The following is a 27869-nucleotide window of genomic DNA, read 5'->3' on the forward strand; positions in this document are numbered from 1 at the left end:
CTATTTCTCAAAATACAAGATGATGAAGGGGGAAAAAATTACAATGCCAGAAACCAGTCTGAAACAAACAAAAGGAAGGTCCTTTTCACAAAAGGTAGAATTATTTCTTAAACCTCCTTGCCACAAGATGTTGTGTGTACCAACTCTTCATACAAGTCTGAGGAAAAAGCAGACAAGTTCATGGAAGAAAGATATTATATGTCAGTATGTAAGCATAACATCCAACTTACAAAATTCCCTAAGCCAAAACTGCCAGAATCTATGAAAATATCTAGGGAGAAAATTCACACTAATTGCTCCCTTTTTCTCTTCTTTCCTTTAATGTCTGCTATTGACCACTGCCAAAACCAGGATATGAGACTGAAAAGACTTGGGTTACACTGACTGTAGCTGTTACTATGTTCCTATGAGTACAGAAAATGTTATGTATGGTTGTAAGATATGATTATATGGAACTCTGATTAACTGGACACAATAGCAATCTTTGACGATTTCTTTAAGACTCTTTGGCAAAATCTTTAAAGTTAATGGAACTTTAATATAAAATGTCTTTGTGTGGTATAGGTATTTAAATAGGAATGCTTTAATTAGATATCTTCATTAGCAAGTGGCCTTGATAATAAGTTAAGTGCAGTTTCCACTTTTACAGAAGATTTTACCATTCTGAAATGTCTTGTCTTTGCCATTCAGTTTGGGAAAATTGCCAGAATGATAAAATTTAATTTGAGTATTTTATTTAAAAAAAAACCAAAACAACACAACACATTTTTTTCCAGAGTAATCTGATTTATAGGGAAAGAGTTGTTATTACAACAGCCCTCTTCAGCAAGAAAATCCCTGTTCTGATTTAAAAAGAAAAATTATACCATCCAGCCTCACTACTAAATAGGTCACCTACCCCAGATACACGTTGGCATTACTGCTCTGGTAATTCAACTCAATGGGTTTTTCATTGGTATGTGTTCATCACTCAGGTCACACACCAGCAGAAAACAGGGAAAACAGCCTCTCAAGATGAAGATACAAACTCTCCTCTGCAGTTAAAGTGAACCAGATCCTACTATTGTTTAGCCCAAATTAAACTCCAAGCATCCACCAACACCAAACCGCAACAATCAGCTTCTTCGGCTGCTTCACACAGTGTGCACCAGCTCTCTCCTTCCTCTGAAGATCACAGCTGCCATTTAACTGCCTCTTTCAGCCTCAGCCCAGGCTGTTTTGTATTGTGGTATCACCAGTCTTGTTTAGAGACATGCTCAGTTTGGTGTCTTGAGTTTGTGCTTTTCCCTTCACTTTGTACAAAGCTGTGCTGGTTTTGGCTGGGATAGAGTTAATTTTCTTCATAGTAGCTGGTATGGGGCTCTGTTTTGGATTTGTGCTGAAAACAGGGTTGATAATACAGAGATGTTTTAGCTGTTGCTAAGCAGTGCTTATACTAAATCAAGGACTTTTCAGCTTCCCGTGCTCTGCCAGGTGCACAAGAAGCTGGGAGGGGACACGGCTGGGACAGCTGACCCCAACTGCCCAAAGGGACATTCCACACCATATGGCGTCATGCTCAGTGTATAAAGCTGGGGAAGAAGAAGGAAGGGGGGGACGTTGGGAGTGATGGTGTTTGTCTTCCCCAGTCACCGCTACGCGTGCTGGAGCCCTGCTTTCCTGGAGATGGCTGAACACCTGCCTGCCCATGGGAAGGAGTGAAGGAATGCCTTGTTTTGCTTTGCTTACGTGTGTGGCTTTTGCTTTCCCTATTAAACTGTCTTTAGCTCAACCCACGAGTTTTCTCACTTTTCCTCTTCCAGTTGTCTCCCCCATCCCACCGGGGGCGGGGGGGGGGGGAGTGAGGGAGTGGCTGTGTGGGGTTTAGCTGCCAGCTGGAGTTAAACCACGACAAAAGCACTTCCAGAGTAACTCTCTCTTACACAACCAGGGAGTCAAATAATATATAACAAGGTCTACTGCACTCCTAAGGGCCAGGATTGATGTGGGTGGAGGAGCAGGGGGACAGCACATCCTTGCTGGAAAAGCTCTTAATCTTGATGATCTCAAGGACAATGATCAAATTGCATAGCAAACACAAAATACGCAAGCATAACTCAGTGCTGAGATTCATATCACAGCCTTTCCAACAGCACTGGAATTTAAGTGTTATTTTGGGTGCCCTAGCTCAATTCACTAAAGGGAACTACACCAGAAACCGCATTTCAAATGTCCTGTGCATGGCTGAGTTCCTTGCAATGGTCTGTAGATCATAGCAAAACCAAGATATAGTACTTTAAAAACATCCCTTTGAATAATTCCCTGGAAGTTAGGAAAGATGAGGAGAAGTCTAGGCAAACTGTTCTCTTTCACTCTCTTCTAGATGCAAAAGCAGAAGCACAAACTTGTCTCATCTGCATTTTCATGGTTTTCAAGCTATGCAAGTTGTACTATCACCAATATTACACAAACTTGCTGAAATGCTCCTAACTTGAGTGGCAAAAAATACTGAGTGTATGCTGGAGTTTTCACTCACTGTGGATTAAATGCCTCTTCATCTTTTACTGCTAATAAAGAATGTTTATCATTTACTTTCAGCTCTATGTAAAATTGTTATAGGTATGTGCATCATGAATAGTCTGAAAGGCATATAAACACAAGGTCTGTGCAATTCTGTTTGCCAAGAGAATGGCATATTAATCTAATTTAATATTTTGCTTCAGTCAATTTAATTTCAGAATGGAAAGAAACCTGTTATTGTTCTGAGATTTCAAAGATTTCCACCTTCCTCCTCTGTACAGGGCTTTGGTGAATTAGTCGACGGGGAACCCCGAGAAGGCCCCTGTGCTGAAAGTCTGTGTGCCACCTCAAAGCCTCTGCTCTTCTTCTGCCTCCCAGCTCTGCACAGCTCAGTTCCCAAGATCCTTACTCAGTTTCCTTTCTTTTTAAAGCCTGAGAGGCTACTTTCCACAGACTTTTAATAGTTCTTTGCCCTGGGTACAGTCCCTGAATTGGCCCCTCCAGTAAATCCATCGCTGCCTCACCTCCACTGCTGTCTTGAGCTCTCTCATTATCAGGCATAAGCCACAGTAGTTAGCAAAAAGAAAAAATCTACTCTTAAACAGCAGCCATAGAAATCACCTCCTTTCAGTGAGCGAGGCTAACCTGTTTGTTTCCTTCCTTCCTAGGACTGCAAGGTGCACCTCTTGATCCCAGTCCTGACTTTCAACCTATGCTGTCTGTATGGAAGGGATCAATGAAAAACATGTTAGGGAGATGGAAGGGACTTGTCTTGCTCAAACTGAAATATTTGTTGGGGTATTTCTGCAAAATTCATTTTGGATTGATCCAGAACATTTAATTTGACCCAAAAGAAAATAATCTTGGCTTCACTATATGGATTATTTACCTTTTGTTTGTTTGTTTGTTTAACCTTCAAATTCAGGTCACACTTTTCCATGAAAAATGCTACTTTGAAACAAAAGGTTAGATTGAAACAAAAAGTTGGATTGAAACAAAAAGTTGGACTGAAACAAAAAGTTGGAAAGTTTTTCTTGATGCACGTGGCTGTGCAACACCGGAGAAACCCCAAAGTGAACATTTCATTTGGATAACGTGGGGAAGAAGGGTGTATGGGGATGCTGCACTGGGGTGAGGCTGCTGCCACATCACAGGTCTGAGCCCCCATCTTGGGCCTGGCAGTGCCCGCGGGAAGAGAGAGGGCTTCAGCCACCTATGAAAAAGGGTTCCAACATATTCTAAATTTCTGTCCCCGTTTTAGTATGAACTACTGCCAGAACTCAGTCTAAATTTGTAAATAGTGTGCATCCCACCACCAAAATCTCATTTTTAACATACACACTCTTTATCAAAATACCACCCAGTTCCTTCCAAACCTTCTGGCCACATGAACAAGAGAGACGGTGACACACCTGAAATGAGTCTCAAACTCTGTGGTGTTGCATCCCAATGAACAACCACTCCTCCCCAGCCACTCTGCTCATCGGCATTTTCCTGGGGCGCTTCCCTGCTAGACCTCCGAGTATGTTGCCAGAGGACTCAGGCAACCACAGGTGTCAGCCGTCCGAGCTTACGCATGTATCTCCATCCACAAGACCTTTTGCAAGCTGCAACAACCTGAAGTACTTCACAGACACAGTCCCAAAATTTTATATCCTTCATTGTGTATCCAGTCATACCACCACGATGACAAATCCCAGGAGTCACAGCAGCAGTTCTCACTGACGCACCAAATGGCAGCCGATTCACACAGCACGTTTGTAAAATTAGAAAATTTAAGTACTGCGGGACAAACCATTCCTTCCTCCAGCCAAAACGCTCTGCCCTAATTCTTCCAGCAGAAAGCCACATTCTGAGGCAATGATTTGAGTTTAAATGTCTCCATTTCCACTCGTTTATACCCAGGCAGCTGTGAATGAAGGAGTTAGAGCCCACTTTTTCCCCTGTGTCTCCAAGTATTTTTATTAAGTAATTCCGGCCAAGAAAAGAATCTGGGTTTGCATGTTTATATTTTTGCTACTCTCAGCTCTGCCCCCTCTTTTCAATGTGATTTACAACTGACAGCCCTGCAGAGTGTGCTTTTAACACAATGTACTTATAAATTATGAAAAAACAGATTTATAACCTAATCTCTTCATGTGCAGTGATGTGTATTAAATAAATTCTGTTAGCATCAGAAACCACTGTAAATTTGGTGTATGCCTAGGAAACTACAGTCCATATTATCATCAGCAAAAATTGTGTGTTTCTTCCTCAGTTCTGCTACTTAGATGAGCTAGGGACAGTCTTATTGGAAGAAAATACAATTTTCCTAGCATGCTCTTCATTACTTCAAAGCAGCAACAGTCCACTCAAAAAAAATGAGTTAATGGTTGATTTTTCTGACTAGTGTCTACTCTTTAGTCATTAGCTAGCAAAATGTTTACTCCTATAAAAATATCTGTTTCCTAGGGATTATTAATCATAGTTTATTGAGAAGCAATCAGTTATATAGTTGAGTTTCCCACCCCTTTAGAAAATTAAAATGCTGAGATATTAATTTTTGCAATGAATATCTATCCAGTAATTACCATATTTACTTTTCATTTATGGGGGAATAATCTGTTTTAATTAAGCCTAACTGAAGAACTTTTATCAGATGTAATTATCCTTTTCGATAAATATGTCTCTGCTAATTACATTTAACCATGGGATTTATAGCTCTTAAGTCATTTGGTGGGAAACATAATAAATCTTTAGTAATACATGCTAAATGACTATAAATTAATTCAGATCATTAACATAATAAACAAATTAGGATAATTTCACTTAATTAGTTTGGGTGGTTAACTCAAAATCCCTTGTAAAGCTTCATGGTAATCAAAATTTTACCAGTATTTTTAGAGATAATTTTTTGTAACAAACCTGTTTGAATATTTACACAGAAAATGAGACCACTGCTGGAACACATATTCCTCTTCGATAATAGAGCCTTTTAGGAATTGATGCTAGGTACCTTTTTAAATGCAATTAAACTTGCCTCCCAGGTTTTCAAGTTTGTACCATTGCATATTGAAGAACCAGCATGGCAGTATGGTAAAATTTTAGAAGTGAACTCCTTCCTCCCTCCTCCTCCCCTTTTCTAGTTTTTGCTAGTCATCAAAAGGCAGGTACAGGCAAAGGTAACAACAGAGTACTCGGTGATCAAGAATCACTGGATTCCGCAGGGAAAGTAAAGCGGCTTGCCCTGGCAGAGGTAGATGGCCAGCCCTGGATGAACCCCCACTGCCTGCTTCCGTTTTGTTTCAGGGGTGATGCACTGGGCGACACAATCGAACTGACAGGCTACAAGGACAATCACGCAGCCTCTTCCAGAGGCACATGCACTCTCCCCGACGTGCACTGTCAAACCATCAAATGCAGGCGTCTCCTCTCGAATGACACCTTATGCCCCGTTCTACGCCAGGATGACGCATGAACTGCGGGCCAGGGAACTGACACCATGTATGTAACTCAATGGCTATCAGAAATCCCTTTGCCGTGTTCTTCTTGAACTGAACTGATGGTGTATCGGTCAAAGATTTTCCTGCAGCGGGTCCTGTTATGCTAGCAGAGTTCTCTCCCTTTGCATAGGCTACGGAGACAAACCCTACAGAACATCCATGTGCTGGCACACAAACAGTTTGTAACTCCTGCTGACAAACATACCATCTCAGCAGTGTTTTCACCTCCTGCTAGTTGGAGATAAGTCTTGAGCTTAGTTCAGCCAGAGTCAAAACCCACCTATATATTTATATAGAAATCACTCATCAGATTACATGTTCAAGGTGAGGAATAAAGATGAAAGCAGATGAGCTTTTTAGTCATGAACTTTTGGAGCTTAATCTTCTTAGATGAACTCAGACAAGCAAAGAGCTTCCCTGCAGGCAAAATATCCCTCATAAATAGAGAAAAATACCAATCAACAAGACTTATTATTAAAAGAACATTTTAAATCTTTTTCCCCAAAGCATTATTGGATCTTTCTGGTGGGAATGCCACCTTTATTCCATGCTGTCCTACTTTGCCGTGCTGATCTGTGAGAGGCAGGGGGTGTTTGGTTTAATGGCCCAGGCTGGCTGCTTTTTTGGCTCTTTAAGTTGCGGCTTGTGTAGGTGAGGGAAATAGGAGAGGGACAACTTTCCTTGTCTTGGTATCAGGTCTCAGACAATTCACTGCATATAAAGCAAAATGAGAAACATAATTTTGGGGATCTTGGCTCAATTTTTATGTGCCAATTTTGTTCCTAGTATTTTCTCTACTCCCTCACTGCCCAGCACCAGTCTCTTGGCCCTCTGTAAGGACCTTTCTTCTGGGCTCCATAGGCGGTTCTGCCCATAGTGATCCAGTGTGCATAGACCGTCTCCTAGCCAGCATATGTCACCCTCTGCCTCTCCTTCCTCCAGTCCCAGGAGGTGGGCAGGCGGAAGGTGCAGTGATAGTACACTGCCACAGCTGCTCTCGGGAGTGCAGGGCTGACACAGCAGGAAAAAGGAAAAGGAAAAGGAAAAGGAAAAGGAAAAGGAAAAGGAAAAGGAAAAGGAAAAGAGGAAAAGGAAAAGGAAAAAGTAATGACTTTAAACAGGCTTTTGTTTCACCCAGGAGCCATGGCATGACTTGGAAGCATGTCTCCATAGCAATCTGAAGGCTGGAGAAACTGTTCATCCGATGCCCAGCGTTGTTTACACTGTCCCAAGACAGAAGAGTCCCCATCAGACCCACTCAGGGGAGGCAGGGCAGATCCTCCCTTCACTGAACGCTTTGACTTCAGGGCTCAAACTCTTTAGGGAAATAATTCACTCTTAAATACTATGTAATACCTAGAACTAGGGCAATATGAGGCTAGCATCATGCATGGATCTGGACCTGTCCTTCTACAAAGGAATGAATTTCACCCTAAACTGAATCTTTTAATAAGTCAGGAATTGTCCATCCTCATGCCTTGTTTTCTAAAGATGGATGGCGCAGATGTTTTATTTGACTTAATGCTGGGAATCTCAAAATCTTATTTGTATTTCCAAACTGCCATGTTAACTTTCCTCCCATTTTACTTAACTCATTTTTTACCTTAGTCATATTAATGGTTATGTAATAATATTAAACAATGTTCACTAACCATTAACTCCAAAAATAATGGTTGTGCTAAATCAGAGTTAATTAGTGTGTCACGAACTCCAGTTCTAGCACAGGGTGAAGACTGAATGAAAAGAATGCAATGTCACTTCACCAAGAATTACATATAGAATTTTAAGAGGTATTTTAAATATTTTTCTTAATAGCTGTCACCAGAAACGATGGGATGTGATTCTTTAGAGAGCGTTGCTCTTTAATAAGTACAGGCAAGTGAGCTATCACCAGCCTTACACTGGCTGCAGAAAACAGATTTAACATTAATTTATGAATAGCTGAACTTTTTCTCTTTAATGTTTAATAGTGAATCATGCTCTAAACCCTTTATATTTCACTGCACATCAGCAAGGTTGTCAGGAGCAAAAGATCAGGATAACATAATTCTTATGGCTTGTTCTCACGCACCCCTCATTTATTCCTGAAGCAGCCTGAATCATCCTGAAAGTAAGACACATGGGGTGGCAAAATTTAAATGTGAAAGGAGTTGCTCTTTAAGGGCCATCAAGTTTTTAAAAGCATAACTTACAGCTGAAACCGTGTGAGCAGGATTCATTCTCTCGCACAGACGCTGAGTCATGCACATTCATTTCCAGACCCATAAGCAAAGGAAGGTCAAGCCACTGGCTGTGCCTATGTACCTGCATCCCAGCACGCATCACGGGTAGGAAGAAAACGCAGATGGCAAAGGCTCCCAAGGCTCAGGATTTTCACCTTTTCAAATCTTCTCTCTAATTCACTTAATGCCATGAAGAAATCATATGCAGATATACCACTTCCTTGGTGCCTCGTGAGTCACAAAGCAGGCCTGCCAAAACAGTAACTTCTGTCATTGTTATCAGCAGATCACAGCATATTATGGATTCCACACATTTTTAACTCTCCCGTGTCTTTTCAATGTAGAGCAGATACATCAGATCTTCGCATACAGTGGAAAATCGCATGACAGCTTTGATGGTCTCTGAGGCCAGACCCTTAAAGCCTAATTTTACAACTGTATGGGGATAGACACTTAAAACATGTTCACGGCACACTACAGAATCACAGTATCGACACTAGTTTTCCCTTTTAACTTTCTCTTGTTTATGCACGTTTTTCACATTTATGAAACATTTACAAACATATGTAAGATCAGATATCTCTTTACTGCTAGTGAGAAGATTAAAAAAAAAGAATTTTCAGGCCTAAAAGATCTATTTATAGGAGATGTCTTGGCAGACTGTTTCATTTGAAAGAAAAAAGAAGAAAAAAGTCATCACCAAGGGCCTCACAAGACCAACAGAAACTGTGTAATTCTGTCACCACACAGTGTAGTATCTCGGCAAAGCCCTCCCCACCTTCCTCCCAAAGCTTCCCGTGCAACATGGGAGGAGGAGCAACACCACAGCAAAAAAACCCCACCGTTCACTCATGTCACATCAGGCTGGGGGTTTTTTATATTAACTTCTGTAGATGCTAGCCCCACCCCTTTTCCTTCCCTTTCTTGCTACTCCATCTCTGATCTCTATGGATGACAGCTCCTACCCCGCCTTAGGGTTCCCAGAAAGCACTGAGGCAATCTTAGTCTTTAGCCCTGCAATGCAAATGGTTGCAAAGAAACTCAAGGGTACATAACCACAAAGTGCCCTTCCGCTATCTCTATCATGATATCCCTGGACACAAGCACAAAAGAACTTTGCTGTGAGTCATATTTTTTTCTACATACTCTGCAAAGTAAGAAATTCAAATGCAGTAATTCATTATCATTTATGCCTATCTAAAATGGGCGGAGAGCTCAGGCTCCTGGAACTCTGGACATTGCTTTAGTATGGCCAGTGAGCGTGGAGAGCAGAGGCTTTGAGCTCTAGGAAACAGGCTCCAGTTCAGTCACAATCCAAAAGCTAACTAAGACCAAAGTGTAAAAATATCCAATACCTGGGACTATATCCAAAGATACATGGGCTACTGTAGTACTGCTTTCACCGCTGAGCTTTGACAGATGAACTGTGTTTCTCTATCATCTGAAAAACCTGAGATCGCTCAATGAGACCCTGCAAGAGTGACTCTCTAACACCTGATGGAGGAGAAGGTTCCAGTTAAGAATCTGGCCTCTGGTATTATAATGATATAGGAGGAAGATGAGTACTCCTGAGGAACATCCCCAGGACACTTAATGGAAGAAGTGTATTCCCTTACCAAGCAGACAATGGATGAAAGAAGGTGAAAGGCTTTTATAGAAGACTTTTTATTATTACCACTACCACCTGGGTGTTCTGCCCACTCAAAATATCTCTATGATCTCTCAGGTGTGGTGAAACACTGACTAATGCTGGACATAAAACTGGTTAGCCTCAATGATTGTAGTAACTCACAGCATTTCCTGAGTAGTTGAAAACTGTCGACAGGCTGCTGCTCTCTCCTCCCCAGGCTATTTTCTCAGTGACAGTAGATACATCCAACTCTACTGCTGTATCACCCCTTCAAGTGGTGCTGGTACAAACCATCAATTATAATTTTATAAAGCCGTAGAGGCTGGTTGTTATATTAGGTAATCATGAGACTGTTACAGAACTATGCAAGGGAAGTGAAGCCTCAGGCTGTTACAGTAGCTAACAAACCTGTCATTAATTACTGAGGAAAAGCTTTCTGCTTTTTAAATAATTTACACAGCTGGATCTACAGTAGCAAAAGATTAAACATAATTAAAATGGAAGCTTTAAATTCCAAGGGGCAGGCTGACTTCAGGACTTGGCCAGCACCGGCAGAGCACAGATAAGGGCCACAGCTAATGACGATCCCGCCCTCGGGCTGGCACACTGCACTTCCAGCGCTCACCCTGGACTGGGGTTCCTTTTATGAAATAATTTCATATAAAGATAAAGACCTGCTAATCTCATAAACTTGCACATTGGATGCCTTGCTTAAGCACTTTATCCCTATGACCGGCATATCTTTGGAAGAGCTTCTTTGTCTTAGTCTTTCAGATTTAGTGAAGGGTAATGTAATCTTCCAACAAGGTTACTGCCCTCCTAGGTTTCAATTTGATTGGGCTGTGCAGTAGTTCAAGTACTATGTACATTCAAAAAAAATCTTTGGGTGAATTCAAGCTGTATAAATAATATAGTCCCCTAATATGCAAAGCAGTGTGCTAATGCACTCCAAACCTATTTGCATTCTTCTTTCACAGGGAGCAGCTTTTATTACACTGTATTTTAAAATGAAGTAAAATGTAGCAAAATATTAATCTCACCATTAGGCTTCATTATAGCAGTCCTCACTATATCTCCTGTTATGTCTGAAAATAGAACAGTATTGCCCCAGTTTTCAGAACTCCAAAGCTTAATGAGAGGACTTTTTTTTTTTCAGTCTGGTGATTCAGGTATCGGGCATCAACAAGTTCTCAGACCAAGTCCCTTCAAAACTCTTGGACACTTTGGCTTTCCAGAGTAATTCCGGAGTTCTAAAGATCTGTCCTTCTAGCAACGTGTGGAAAAATGTGCTTATACATATATTTTCTTATATATATATATACACACATACACAGTATGTCCAATTATTGTAACAGGACATGACTATGCTAATCCTCAGCCTATGCAGTCCCATCAGGTGGACATGCCAATCAGTAAAAAAGAACTTCCATCTATGCTGGGGCTTTAGGATTTTTTTTTTTTTAATTAATTTATTTTTTTAATGCTACTTCAAAGCTCTCTGCTCTGTTATCTCTGGCTCAAAGGTAAGAGGTTTTTTCTTCAGTGCAGATTTAGGTCTTTTTGCATATATCCAATATCTTATTTACATATGGAAATTGTTACAGCAAGAGCACCACTACCACAGTTTTTGTCTACAGCCTCTAGTTAATACCTGTATTGCTTTATCTCTCTGCAGAGGGACCACATCACGCGGTATATATTTTACAGTACAGTTACAGTGTTCTTCCTTAAAACTACCTACGAGTTATACTTAATTATTACTTTTCAGTGTTAAGGTTACCTGAAAAATGTTATTTGACATAAGTATCCCCCCATTATACTGAGTATTCCCCTAACACCACAATGGTTAACCTATATTAACCTCCACATAGTTAAATTAGCCTTTCATGTCTAATTATGCCTTGTGATGGGATATATTAGTTCCAATCCTCGTGGCCATAAGAGACCTGTAGTTTCAAGTGACCTCTATACATGGACAATAATCCACATTAAAATAGAAAGCAGGATCAAGGTCTAGACATGTAGGATTTTGTACCAGTTTCCAAGGCCAGCTTAACGATTTGAACATTCTGGACACTGTTCTAGTTGGGAGCTCATGGAAAATTAACCTGTTTTAAAACTGGCAGCAAGGAAGTACTCAGCAGATAATCTCTCTGTGCACAGATTAACTTTCTGTCACATTCTTGTATCCTGACAGATTCATGTGCTGTCCTCAACTACTTGCGCTAGCAATACACTTACTTACTGTATTGGAGAATATACAGAAGCACTTTGGAATGAGCTAATGATTTTACCCAAATGATAAACTGTTGCTATCTGATTGTTATAGAATAATCAAGTTGGCTTTTGATGCCCTGTTAATTTATGATTTTGCAGGTGATGATCTTCCCATCAATTTGCTGTTCTCATTTATCTGACCTAATTCTGCTGTAATTTGGTTGTTTGGTAATTTTGCTAAGGTGTTCAATTTACATTTAAAACCCAGTCAATGTAAGTTAATAAAATTGTGTCAAGTAATCACTAAGGAAATGTTAAATTGGTACAAAATAAACCTTTCTTTTGAGATCTGCTTTGAGCAAAGACAACTGCTTTGCATACCAGACAAAGCTGTTCAGCCTGAAAAGTCCATGGAACCACGCAGAAGAGCTACATGAAACTGAGTCTTAAATCATTGCGGTGCACATTTCTTCATTTGAAAATTTAAATATATTAAAACCATGTGGGTCTTAGTGTTACTGCTTTTCTCACACAGCAACTGTCCCTCACTGCTTTCCTCCTAAGGCCACATTTCCGTTGTGCAACTGGGCATGAGCAGGGTGGAATGGATGTGCTAGGAATACTCAGCCAAAAATCAAGACATCTTGTGTTCTTAATGCTCAGCATCACCAGCCCAAAATTGGCTTTGCACAGCACCTCAAGCAGCTTCTCTCTAGCAAGCTGTAGACTCTAAGGACATGTCAGGTGGAGGAAGAAAATATCAGTGCCAGATGATCTTCAGCACAATAGCAGAAATTAACTCGTGGCTCCAGCAGAGATCTGATGCCTGAAGTTCATTTCTCTGACTGTCATCAAGAGAGACATCAGGGAAAATGGGAGTTTTGCCACTGGCTTCACTAAGATAAGGACATTGCCCTTTAGACAGAAGTCATTCTGAACCTCCAGTGAACACTGAAGAGAACATTTATTCAAGCAGGTCAGCAATTTCCCCCACTTCACACGTTGCTTATGCTGAACTGGCGCTGCAGTAACTACCCTGCAGTGCTGCACATCAACTCAGCACCAAATGCATCTAACAGTTGTCATTATTTTATGTAATCTGTACCTCATCCAAGGACTTTTGGCCCTTGTAATATGTTTTGATACCATTTAGCACAACATGTTTTCTATATTCAACTCCTCACTCCCTTTTTACCTCTATGTTCAACTGTCATATACAGTAATAGGGCATTTGGTTACCAGTTCTACCTCCTGGATAATGCACAGAGTGGCACTGCAGCATTGCTCTCATGAGAAGTCATCCCCTTTCACAGCTGGCAATCACTGTATTTACACATCCTGCCATTCACTCAGTCTTCTCTCCGCTGCATGCTGTCTTCCACACAGCTGAGAGCCCCTTCCCCACTCTACAGTTAAATGAGAGTTCAAAACCCCTCTTGCTTTGGATGGTCACCTGGCTGAGAAAAGCAGAGGTGCCCGTGCCAGTATGGAAGGCTGCTACCTGCCCTATAAGGGCGCAATCCAACAGAAAATTACAGCCAGGACAGAAAGCAGGGTATGCCTGAGGAACCCCCGTCTGTCACGTTGCCTCACATCAAGGGACACCTTCCCCCAGGCAGCCCTCCAGGCTACCTCCTGCTAGCTCCAGCTTAGGAAGGAAAATGCAAAATGACAAACCTTTGCCCTGTGGTGTCTTCCCCAGAGGGTTAGCATTTCCCATACAGACTACCAGTTCTACCATAGACTTCATAAAAATGACAAAACCCCCAAAGTTCAATCTTTTCTCCAGCTCCAGTTCAATGGCAAGTCTTATACTCCGGCAGATTCTGAGTGGGTGCAAAGCAACACAGTCCTGTAGGATGGGAAAGATGTTGAAAATCCACGAAGTTGTACCAGTTTTCACCAGCGGAGTATCTAGACCACAGTACTCAATGAGAGTTGGCTAAGGATCAAAGCACTACTAATATTTAGTGTCTGTAAAGAGCTAAAACTAATAAAACATTCAAAACAGGCAGGAAAAAAATACCCAAAAGGAGAAAAGATTTAATTATGTACTATAATTTCCTAAAGTACTTTCAGCACCCACATCTCAGCGTATGACTTTTATTATTAATGACTTAAATGCATAAGTAACAAAGGACTGTGCTACCATTTGCAGTTCATAATTATGCCACATTTGTCTGCTACCACTGATTCACTAATACTAATTTTGTTTAACATACACTGTGTGGAGAACTGTACAATAAATCTTGTGATATAAAGCAATAATGTCTCCCAACCTTATCTATGTGATTTCTCTCATCTTACCCAGAATATAGTTCATCTTTTTCATATTCTCTATACACTGTTTTAGGAATTAATAGCAATAAATGCATGTTTGTATTGCATAAAATGTGAATTATAGTGGAATTGTATTTGCTGAAAGGTCACTACTGAGAGCATCTCACTGAACATGGTATATCAGCTGGGAATCAAAGGTCTAGAAAGTATAAAATGTATTACCAGTGGAGTCAGAACACAATCTAATTTGGCATTCTTTTCAAATATACACTGCCATGGAAATATTTTACTTGTCAGTGCCTTTCTCCATTTGACACAGATATCTTCTTTAATGTTATATTGGTACACTCTAAGACAAATTGTACCATTTTTTGTCTTAGCCCTATAACCAGATCCTTTACTGCTGTATATCTGAATAATTGGGCTAGATTTTATATTAATTTTCACAATGATCCACCATATTATTACATTACAGGTCTTTGTTGTTGAAATCAATACTCAAAGTTACTTTTATATTCTGCATGAAGTTTCCATACTTCTGTAACTAGAGTGTACATAGTTTGTATTATTCAAAGCTCCTACACCAACCCCATGAATATTACAGTATTATTCTAAAATTAACTTTTAGACTGCAAGACAGTTGAGCAAAGAATATAAATACAGTTTAGACCAGACACAGTAACCTCTTCTGAACATTTTTTGGAGACAGCCAAAACATTATACATCTAGGGGGGGAAAATAAAAAAATGGTTTTACAAACTACTTGGCTTACAGAAAGCTTTAGCAAATATTCTCAGTAGAGAATTGAAATCCAGTGCTTATTCATTGCAAGAGATTGGTGTTTCTTACTGACTTTTCCTTAGTTTTGCAAGAAACTGAGGACCTAAAGCAATTCAGAATTTGTGAACCACAACATCCATTACTGTGCAAATGCTATGGATATAGTAATATTTGCTGCACTTCTACCCACTGCAACTGATTTTGATCTGACTAGGCTTACTACTTACTTATGGAAGACAAGAATGCTCTGGGCCAGTTCTGTGGCTGCAAAACTTTGCCCATCAGTTTCCAAATATCACCAAAATATCAAACATTCAACACCAAAATATCATCCTGAGCTGGCAGGCAAATTAGTTACAGGAGGTAACAACCCTCTTCAGAGCTTTGTTTTTTCCTTCCTTACCATCCTACCAGTACAATTGTATCTATAAAGCAGTACAGCATGGACAAGTAGGATTTAATGATCCACTTAAAACCCAGAAGTGGATGTGTGGCTGACAATTCATCTACTGTTTATTTACTCTAGCTCAAACCCAGGGAAGTGATGTAGTAGCATTCAGCTCCAGCTTTGTTCACAGTAATATCATAAGCATGTGCTTAACTTTAATCATGTCATTGCTCCCATCCTGGACTTAATTGCTGCCTGGCTGCAGATGCTTTCCAGAATAATGTCTTTATGTCAGTTAAGATTTATGTGCACAGATTTAATGGACCAACTCCAGACTTCTTTCTCACTAATATCAATGGAGGGAAACGGTCACCCGAGACATCTGCACACTAGCAGGACCATTCCTATACTTCTGACAGCCACACGGCCTGACTCTACCAACTATAACTACACTGACAAGTTCCTTCTCGTACAAGCAGCAGGACAGGGAAGAATGACAGTTCTGGCCTGCAATCAGTGCTGGAAAAGGCAGACACACCCAAATGCTTCATTGCACACTCCAAGACAAAGATCAAACAAGCTCATATTACTCAGTCCAAGCAGTATCTAGTCTTCTAAATGTATCTTCAGCTATTGTTCTGAATATATTATCTTATTCCTTTTATGTAATAAGAAGCATACAGCAAATGAGGTCTTATCTCGCACCTAAAAGATCTGGGTGGCAATCAGCTTTTTGATGAAGATGTCTAGCTTCCATAGCCTTTCAGAAAGAGAGTGATAAAAGATAAAACTTGGTTATGTGAGTGATCTCTCTGATACCAAAAGTCCAGCCTTAAACTATCTCCATCTGTGTCTCAAGAAAGAGCAACAATTATCTGTCCTTCCTCAAGATACAGCGTCTGATCTGTAAAAAGAGAGGCACAATAGCATATTTAGATTGTATCACACAAACGATATAAAGCTCAATATGAAAAGTACTTTCCACAGAAATCTCTGCCATCACTGTTAGCTATGCTTTACAAGCTACCAGAGATGTGCTCTGTGCTGTAGAAAACATAGAATGTGATTTAGTTTGTGCATCAAGGCATATAAACTCAAATTAAGAAAGTTGATAGCATCCTGCACTGATTTCTAGCCACACCAGGACACTGACTACCATTGAATATGCTCTAGCTAGAGTCAAGCTGAACCCAATACAAGATTCATACCGCTGGCTGCTATCATGTATGGAGTGGGAGGGTAAACTGAACAGCCCAGCATGTCTTAACATCTCTATTTCTATGAATTCCACAACAACAAAAAGAAGTGTTTCTTCTTTAACATCCTAAATAGTGAACAACAAATAAGATAGATCCCATAAGATCTATCTTATTTCAGTGCCATGTAGTTCAGATCTATTTACCCAAAATGACTCTTAACTAGGGAGTAATAATCCTCCCTTGGTACAGTCCTGTGCAGGCTGGACACAGTTCTTTTTGTTTCCTGTAACATTTCCCTCATACAGCAGATGTTTCTTTCCTATATAACTGATATGTTAGAGATCTCTGTGGATCTAAAAACAAAACAAAAGAATCTAAGTAAAGTATTGGGAAATAATTTCCAGATTTATTGAATACACATTTCTCTCTGCACAAAAATAATTAAAACATTTCAAGTACTAAATTATTCAAGTGTGCAAGAAATGGTTTAAAAAGATGATATTCATGGCATTAATTTTCTTATAACTTCATCTGAATCTGCTTCCTTATCTGCTCAGATTTTTTCAGCTGCATAATTAGATTCTTAAGTCTTAGAAAAAAACGTATTTGCAGTTATCCATTAAATAATTTTCAATTGTTGAATGGCAAATTAGGAAGAAAGATGAAAGCCTTTATCCTTTACAAAACCAGAAGGGACTCAACTGCATACCTTGGTATTTGACTTTTGACATAATATTTATGTAAGCATACTGCTCCAACTAATAAAACACATGATGTTACATAACCGTGCTACTTCCACTGGATATAATTTAACACTATGTGAATTGCAAAATTTCTGGTCATATAAAATTTTCACAATAACGCTATAAACTGACTAGGCAGTAGAAAAGCTCTGAAACATTTGCCAAAACTCTCAATGAAATACAGGAACTCAGATTTATACCTAAGCATTTCTCCATAAACTCTGAAGTCCAACCAAATATGAATTTAGATCAGTTCTTAGAGAATGGGGAAAGGAAAACCTAGTTTGGACACATGGGAATTTCCAATTTCTTCAGTAAGAGAGAACCCGGAAGAAACTCGACCCTGCAGTGACACAGCTACTGTCAGATGCACTTCTGAACATAATTCAAAGATGAAAAAACAGTGATTGGAGGATAATCCCTTCTTGGAAAGATAACCTGTACTACTACTCTAGTTACTGGGCATATTTTTTGTACATCAGCAAGCAGAGAGATGGTGGAAGAAGAACCCTCACTCCTAAGTCACCGACACAAACCTGGCACGTGTAACAGCCACGACAAAGTCACTACTTGGGCAGCCACGGGGGAAACAAAGAGCAAATGAGTTGTTGGCGTCTGAAAACTACGGCCATGATGCGAGCCCTTTCCCTTCTAGTGACAAGCGTCACAATGAAATAAATGCCTGTATCCAGTTTCTTGTTCAGCTGTCATACTTTTGGCCCCACAGACCCTTAGTTCAGTTCCCGTGATACGTGTTCACTGCCCAGGAATAGGTGGCTGCACTGTGTTACATGTGGATTTCTATTGCAAGACCTGTCAGCCTGGTACTGTTCACAAAATACCAGTGCTTTTTTATCCTGATGACTGCTTCATTGCTGTGACTCTGATGATGAATGAGCAGTAAACATGCCACAAAATTAATTCAGCCCTATGGCAGATTATCATGAGAAGCTGAAAGTTACAAAAATAGACTCATTCTTATTACAGCTTTAAGACTGATAGGTAAATCTCATTCACAAAAGGAAACTATAATGACATGAACATAAATGTTAATGTGAGGTTCAAATGCAATTTTAAATATTTATCTTGCAGAGGTAAACAGCCACAGTGAATATCTGAAGAGTAAACACACATTAAATCAATTCAAGTGCTTGCAAACTAATCTATTCTCAAATACATTTACTTAAAGGCAAAGAGTCTGCGTTGCCAAGAACCCAGACATTCACTGATGTCAACATACTTGAAAAGCATCAGCCGCTTGTGAGCAGCCATCTTCAACAGGTCAGCTCTCTGCCCAGCAGTCAGATTTCCCGGACTCTCTCATCACTAATTCTCAGGACAGGTTTGCTCTCTTTAAAGTTGAGATTGAACATTTTTCCCAAAAGTGCACACAGGTGTCAAAAAAAAAAAAAAAAAGCTCCAAACATCTGCCTGCTGTCTTTAAGATGGAAGAGAGTTTAAAAAGCCAAAATGCGGATCCACAGTCGTACACAATTTTTGTTTTCATTGTCAAAATCCTGGACTAGAACCCAGTTGCAGCAGCCGATCTAAAACCCAGGAAGCTCCCATGGGCTAAGCAAGCACTGTGTGGAAATGTTGACTTCTCAATGGTTTTGACTGAATTTATTTTGATGCTTGATATCCAAGTATTTCACAACTTACGGCTTTGGAAACATGTATTTTTGCTTTAGCTTTTTCTGAACTGTAGTTCTGGCATGCAGATGAAATACAATAGAAGGTTTCATCCAGTGTGGTGGTCTTCTCATTTAGCATGACTGATTCCAAATGTAGGGACAGACCACCACTGAAGACAGCGAGACCTCCTGAAACCTCCGCTTCACTTTTCTAAACAAACACGTGATGACATCCTTGAAAGCTGGAGAGGGACTTTTTACAAGGGCATGTAGTGATAGGACATGGGGTAATGGCTTTAAACTGAAAGAAGGTAGATCTAGATTAGATATAAGGAAGAATTTCTTCACTATGAGGGTGGTGAGACACTGGCACAGGTTGCCCAGTGAAGTTGTGGATGCCCCATCCCTGGAAATATTCAAGGCCAGGTTGGATGGGGCTTTGAGCAAGCTGGTCTAGTGGAAGGTGTCCCCACCCATGGCAGGGGGGTTGGAAGTAGATGATCTTTAAGGTCCCTTCCAACCCAAACCATTCTATGATTCTATGAATACCAATTGCTAGGTACAGAGAAGCGGGCCGTATGGGAAACTGGTATCTCTTCATAAGGTAATGATTATATTTCCATATAGTAAGCCAATGAGGTTAAGTTTGTAGCAAGAAAAAAAAAAAGCCATTAGGAACTTTCAGACTGCTCCCTCCACATTATCCATAAAATGGTTTATGTGTCACTACTTAAAACTACAGAATAGGAAAGTGAAGTCTTAATAGCTCTCTATTTTAAATGAATACTTTGTTTGGACTTTTAAACACAGGCACCTTTTAAACTTTCAGTATCTCTCAAGACAGTAATTTTGCACATTGTCAGAGCTGGACATTACCTACAAAAGAACAATTACGATGTTCAATGAAGACCAGTTAGTCAGAGCTCTTTGTAGTTTGACAACAGTATAACGACAAAGAGTTGGAAACAAGGATATCTAATTTTCGTTTGCATAATGTAACTAATTATACAACAATTCATAGATTAAACAAATCTTGTATAAACATAATGCGCTCATTTGTAGGAATTCCCTCAGTTTAGTTAAGCAATTGCTTTTCTAATTCTTGAAGTAACATTAAAATCTTCCTAATTTGAACAGAAACAGATGTGTATCATAATTCCATTGTCAAATGTAACCCTTGATACTTCAATAAATAAATGAAGGAAAAATTATATTTTTCTCATGTGCTACTTAATTACCTGGTACAAGAGGAAATAACAATTGCTAACGACAAAATAAAGGGTTTCAAGATGTAATTTTAGTAGGGTTTGGCATACAGCAACATTTGTCAAAGTGTTTCCCATTCACATGGGGCATAATATATTTTTAAAGGAAAAGAATCTAAAACCCTAGTATGTTATTTGAACTTGGTCACTTCCATAAAACAGCAGGAGATTCCTCAGCTAGAATACTAAATGATGCCCAGATATGGAGACCATTGGCAGTTTGAACTGAAGATGAAGGCAGTTAATGGACCAACATCAGATGTTCTTAGATCATGAAGATGCTTATTTTACAGGATGTTATTATGCTAATAGATTGTAAAAGAGCTTACAAGTACCTGGCTTTAATGTGTTTACCCCCGAAGACCATCCAAAACCTGCTTTGTAGGCAATACTCATGAATTATTACAGACCTAAAAAACAATTACTGTGTTATCATCTGTTTCAGCTTTCAGGTTCATTACTGTAAATGTACATACAGTAAAAATACTGAGCAATCTAGTAGGAAATAGATCACTTACAAACAGAGAATACGATAATGTAAGAATGATTAGATAAAATTAGGTAAAATTAAAGTCAGATAAATTAAATAAACAGACACTTCCACGCAAAAAAATGAGGCCTTTTAGTCTAGGAACTGTGGAGTATTTCATAAGCATTGGGTTGAAGAATAGCCACTGAAGTTCACATCGCATTCAGCAAGTCACTTTTTCCCTGTTACCGCCAATGTCTCACAGCCAGCTGCTCGGTACCTTTGAGCCTCTAGCAATGCCACCTCCCCTTTTTCCTTCCCAGCTGTTTTTCTTGCATATGAGAAAAGGGAAATAGAGTGAGATAGACAGATCAGCCCAGGTTGGCAGCCATCTCTGGAGAAACCAATCCAAATCAAAGCCTCATAGCATCTGTTTACCAGGTCCCTCGGGGCAATGAATCTCACTTGAAAATACCTGCCTGAGGACATGGAGTCTTCACGCTGTGACAAGGCCTGGGTCTCCTTAGACAGACATATGCTTCCCATTCTCCTGCCACGTTACTCTTAAATTAAGAGGTACAGGTCTTGTCAGGCGCTGAAATGTGGTACACATCAGAGTTAGCAGGTAACCGCACTAGCTGCAAACGGTGTCATTGTAATAACGGGTTTTTCAAAAACAAGTCCAAGGGTACCTTACAAGCAGCAGTCTGCTGCCGCTAGAACTGGGCCCGAGAGGCTGTGCTTGGCAGTAGATGCAGGTCTTGATATAGCATTGCTAGGCACAATTTATGGCTATAATTTTAAAATTAAAGTAATACAAAGCACTGAACTGAAAAGAGCTCAATTAACATGCATGAGTCCAAACTTCCTGCTGATATAATTTCTCAAACTTCAATGGAACCAGAATAGAAGTGAATCTGGCTCATTATTTCTTATTCTTCTGAAGACATACAGATGATAGTATCTGTTATACTGTTATCACAGCATGGAAGGAGCTCGGTTATAGTGACCACTAATGCCGTATGCTGGGGAAAAGATAAACGCCATTTCTTCCTTCCAAACAATGAACAGGGAGATTGTATCTGGTCACACATAAGCTAATATTCACTGTGAGCCCTTATACTACACTGTGATAACCGACATACTCTGCCTAAATGTGAAGCAAGCCATGGACACGGTCTTCTGAACAAGCAAATTAAAGATTTTAAATACTGTACTTAGGCAAAAGTAAGGAAACATAGGACCTAGTCCAAATCCCACTGCAGATGTGGGCAATCTCACTGCCAGCAATGGGTTTTTTCTCAGAATTCAGACTCTACCCAGGTATATGGTGATGTCGCATACGTAATTCTTTTTTTGCTTCTCATTTCAAAACTGTAGCCTATTTTCCCTATCCGAGGGTTGGGATTTAACACACTTTGATCTTCGTTTGGTGATATTTGCTAAGCTGCATGCCGCGCTTTCAAAAAGGAGATGAACTTGTCCCATTAGCTCTTTTATGCACAGTCTTCCAGTCTGCGCATATGTTCCCTATACCCATCCTGCAAACTAAGGGTCACAATTAAAGAACCATTTCCTGTGGAATGGGACACCAGAAAATTTTGAAAACGTGTTACTCTGTGCTTTTATCTTTGCACTTTTTTTTTCTTATACAAACATTGCCACACAGGGCTAACCTATGAACAAACATTGTATTTAGCCAGGCTTGATGTCCTTCTAGCACTTAGTCCTTTTCCTTTTCAGCAGTAGCAACCCAAGAGATGTCATTAATCTCATTCTACTCTAGTCAAACATTCCCACTGAGGAACAGCAACTAATTAAGCACATGAAGATTAATGAAAAATGTAAGAAGAAAAGATACCGCAGTTGTTAAATTTAAAATAGCTCCTGTGCCACTATTTAAAAAATTATATATCAAATTTCATTATAGCCTCATTTGAAGAAATGGTAAGAATTAATACTAACAGCAAATCTTCATTTCTTAGCTAGTCACTAGCAGTTACAAGGCCAAATACCAGCAGTGCGATACCTTCCTTTATTTCTATGGAAAATAAAACACAGTTGCAATGCTGGACCAGGAGGATAAAAGTATGTCTCAAGACATTCCCTGAGAAAACAGGCACTGTTAGAAGATCACTGCGGGTCAGATTTCACAGGTAGGTCATGTTCTGCCATCTGCTAATAGTACCACAGACTATTATCAATTGAGACAGCATGCACAGTTGCCTGATGAGACACTAGATAGCTATATAGCTGCATTAGAAGAATTAGCCAGGACACGTCAATTTGGTAACCTTACTGTAATGAAATGATAGATGACCAACTGGTGGGAAAGGCCACAGCTTCCTGGATCCATGCAGTATTACCTTCTGAATCAAAGCTGACACTAACTAAGACAGGAACATCTCTCCTCAGGTGGAACAAGCCTTCAAGGAAGCCTAGGCTTTTGAAATAAAAGTATAAACATTAGCTCAGGAGAAACTGAGCTGCAAAGAAAAGCTTTGTGTTTAAGGAATCTCAACATGTCCTGAAATGGTTCTTCCTATAGCTTTTTGACAGCCAAAGCAACATCCCTTCCTTGCCAAAAGCAGCCTCGAAGAGTAAAGGAGATTTGCTTACGATTAAATGCACCACTGCCCAACAAGTAATGGCATTTACATAAATAAATTGCAATTACTGGTGCTCTCCTGTCTCGGAGATAAGTCCAATGTATATTTCCAAGTGTATGCACACACAGATTTAAACCATTTTTGCCATGGCCAAGGTGCTACCCAAATGTTGCACTTCATGATTCATCTTCTCATCTGCTTCCTAATTCCCTCATGCTGCATTTTGGCCGGAAAACAGAAGGCCAGCCTTTTAAAAATGTTCTGTTAAATTCTGGCCTTCAGATTCTGACTTCCTTGAGGGCAAAAGAAGTTTGGCATTGAATTTTTGGATCAGGCCGTGGTTTTGCCATGGGATCCAAGATACAGCTATAGATTCCACCACATTTTGCTTGAGCCTTTACCAGCATTTGGCTTCTAGTGAAGCCATACATCAGTAAAAATTCTCTGCTATCCACTATCCCCACCAAATGTATTCATATCCCAATGAATTAAGCTGCAATTACTTTTCTCCCACCTTTGGAATATGCTACAACCAATACATGAATGACTTGTTTCTTTGCTTCATATCTCAGCCCAAATTTGTTCACATTTGTCGTGGTTTAACCCCAGCTGGCAACTAAGCACCACCCAGCTGCTCGCTCACTCCCCCCTGGTGGGATGGGAGAGAAAATCAGAAGAGGAAAAGTGAGAAAACTCGTGGGTTGAGATAAAGACAGTTTAATAGGGAAAGCAAAAGCCACACACAGAAGCAAAGCAAAGCAAGGCATTCCTTCACTCCTTCCCATGGGCAGGCAGGTGTTCAGCCATCTCCAGGAAAGCAGGGCTCCAGCACGTGTAACGGTGACTGGGGAAGACAAACACCATCACTCCAAACGCCCCCCATTCCTTCTTCTTCCCCAGCTTTATATGCTGAGCATGACGCCATATGGTGTGGAATGTCCCTTTGGTCACTGGGGTCAGCTGTCCCAGCCATGTCCCCTCCCAGCTTCTTGTGCCCCCCCAGCCTCCTCGCTGGTGGGGTGGGGTGAGGAGCAGCAAAGGCCGTGACTCTGTGTCAGCACTGCTCAGCAGCAACGAAAACATCCCTACATTCTCAACACTGTGTCTGGCACAAATCCAAAACATAGTCCCATACTAGCTACTATGAAGAAAATTAACTCTACCCCAGCCAAAACCAGCACAATATTAAAAACCTTATTTGCTCACCATTATGAAGGGGCAATGTCCAACCCTAATTCTCTTGGGAGGCAGCCAGCTGCTTTGGCATGTGTAGCAAGATAGAAACACCACAGACACTGCTGTCATGGAATATTCAAGATTACTGCTAAGACATTTTTGCAGCAAGCCCATAAAAATGCCTGTGATGTTTCTGGCTAAATGGGTAAGAAAAAAGAATGCTTCCTGCATGAGCTGAAAATGAGAAGGGATAATTACATCAACTCTCGATACCGAAACAACACGGTAACGCTTCCTCGCTTTCTTTCTCTCTCTCTCTCTCTCTCTCTCTCTCTCTCTCTCAAATGCACAAAGTTCAGGCTGGTCTGACCTGATTACTGGAGCCCAGCATGACAAAAGAAATGACCCAGTGGAAGAAGAAATCAGTCTCTGGGCACTTGCTGGCATATGGTTCTGAACAATGGGGAAAAGCTGATACACTGCAGGCTCATCAGGATGTCTGTGCGGTAGGTGTCACATACCCATGAGTCACGTCCTGTTCAAGGCACACGTTTGTTGCGAACACAAACACAAACCTGTTTGTTGTGAACAATTTTCTTTAAGAGCTCACTGACTACTGGGTACACTGAGAATGGACCTGCGTTCAGGGCTGCTGGGACAACCTCAAGAAACTGCTGCTCAAAGGTGGCCTGGAAGAAGAGAATGGCCATACATATGGCGAAATGCAGGGTTTCCGTTTTGGGGTTTTTTAATGGCAGGCAGAAAATCAGACTCCTAAAGCCATTCATGCACACCCATGGGGAACACTGAGCTGCCTTGGTGTTCATTAAACACAGTTCTCCATGCTGCAGTTGAGCTTTGCCTCTGCTCAGGAGAATGACAGTAAAAATAGCAGTATACCTATTTTGGAACATATTTTACTCTGAGCTAACTGGGGTCAGCAACAAACCTGTCCCTTCAGGAAACCTTATTTTGCTTCTTGTCATCTCCTACTTACAGCATAAAGGAGCTTGAATTGTTACTGTCCAAACACTTGGCTCTCAGTTTCCTTCTAATAAACCAGTAGTCCAGGAGACTCACCTGGCATTACAAAACTTCAGCTGGCCTTGTCCTTCTGAGGCTCTGTAGGACTAACAGTGTTTAACTTGTTGCCACCAAAGCCAGGACAGGGCAGCCACAAAACAAACAAGAAGATGTCAATCTTCAACAACTGGTTTCCAGACTAAAAGTTTAATTATACAGCTGTTAAGTCTGTGGTGCAGGTTAGTGCAGGGAGTGTATTATTTCAGACATTGTCATTTGTTTAGGGACTTTTTTCTTTTTTTTCCACCAGAACATAACCATGCAAATAATTGACATACAAAGGGACTTTGCTCCTTGTCCTGTGAAAGACATCAAAACACTGGCTACAGCAGCATTGGTAGGTTAATAGATGCATACTTTTCTTAGACACTGCATTTAAGTGATCTACGTATTAGACTTGTTCCCTCCAACTCACTTTCATATACACAAATAGCAAAAATATCTAAAATAGATGCACAGAAAATTGCTTGAAGGAACTCCCTGGACAATGTTATGCAGAAGGTCAAATAGACCCTTCCAGCCTTGGAATCCAGGAAATACTAAATTTCTGGCTCTATAGTAAGTGGAGGAAAAATTAAAAAAACACGCTCACACACAAAACAAACAAACAAACAAACAAACCCACCACCTTCCACTTTTTTTTCCATTACACAAGAATTACACTGTAGTGTGAAGTGAAGATAAAGTGAAGATAAAGTAGTCTACAGGGCTTACATGAAATCAGCCCCCACACACACTCATCTGCTGTGGAACTATCAGCAAAACCCTTCCAAGACAGATTGTAGTCTTATGGCCCAGGACTTACGTACTTCGTAACTGGTCCATTGAAATACATGTCAAGATACATTACCAAGGAATACTACCATGTACTGTTACCTACACAGGGAAAGGGCTGTATCCACCTCACCTCACTCACTTCTCCAAGACCGCTAGAAAGAGCAAAGAGGACAGGAGTGGACACGGGATCCTGAAGTAATGCCATACAGCAGAAATTCAGCTTTGCTCTTTATGTGGAGAAATAAAGGGCAGTGCAGATTCCTGCCAGTTCTAGTTTTCTGTCTTAAGGACATTGCATGAGCCCAGTAGGTATCCATACCAGGAGATTGCCAGGCACCAGATAAAACAGGGAGGCATTGCAACATCACCATTCAGTAGGAGAGTTAAAAACTAAATAAACTGACTTGATTACATTTTTCCTAATCTGACCTTTTCCTACCCATGTCCACACACCCTCTCCCACATATACATCAGGGCTGGACCAGCCAAAGAGGAAGAGAAGAGGCAAAGAGCTCTGAGGAGGTTTCATCTACCCTTAACGTAGATGTCATCACCAGCCCCCAGTGGTGCCATCAGCAGTATGCTGAATCTGAATGTGCAGCCCGTCCCCGGCGGCCAGCAGACCTGCTGTTCAGCAGCACACAGCCAGGGACCAAGGGAAGGGGGACATGGCACGGCACTGCATCACTTAAGAGGGTGAGAAGCACCACAGGGAGAAAACATCTACAGGTGTCTCACTTCTAATCCATGCAGTCAGGACCGAGTTTACACACCAGCCTGATTCGCAGATATGAGATTTAAAAGGAGGGAGAGAGAAAGAGTGGATCTGCTTTCAATAGGCATGCTGAGCTGTGCTGAAAGATCAGACCCCTCCCAGCACTGCCCTGGAGATGGCCACTAGACTGGATGGACCACTGCACTGCTCCAGCCCCACAGCTCCCAGGAAAATGATGGAGGAAAGCAGAGCACTCCAGTTACCATGGCATCCCCAACAGCAGCCCTCCAAGTCTTACGCTGATGATGTCAGAGTCTGATGTTTACATGCTTAGTTTAAAAGTATAATGATTTAGGAGTCGACAGGATTACACCAGAGTAAAAGAGAAGCATTTTGCCTTGAGGCTTTCTTTAGAAATCAGACATATCACTTAAATATGGCCACTAGCATTTTAGTGTACCTTTGGAATGTTTCTGCTCTGGTATGGCATCTCAAAAGCACAGGAAGAGGAAAATGCAGGTCTTCAACATCTAGACTGTAGGAGGAGAAGGGGAGGTCGGTGTCCCAAAGGAAATGGTTTGGGGCTAGTGTATGGAATCACTTTGTAATCCAGACTTTCTAATAAGACTCTCACAATAAAAGCTCCTAAATCTCCAAGCCTTCTGATTGATAAAGTAGGAGTACCCCTGGGCAGAATGAGG

This window comes from Mycteria americana, chromosome 11 (genome assembly GCF_035582795.1).
Source record: "Mycteria americana isolate JAX WOST 10 ecotype Jacksonville Zoo and Gardens chromosome 11, USCA_MyAme_1.0, whole genome shotgun sequence".
In the NCBI taxonomy this organism is placed as follows: domain Eukaryota; kingdom Metazoa; phylum Chordata; class Aves; order Ciconiiformes; family Ciconiidae; genus Mycteria; species Mycteria americana.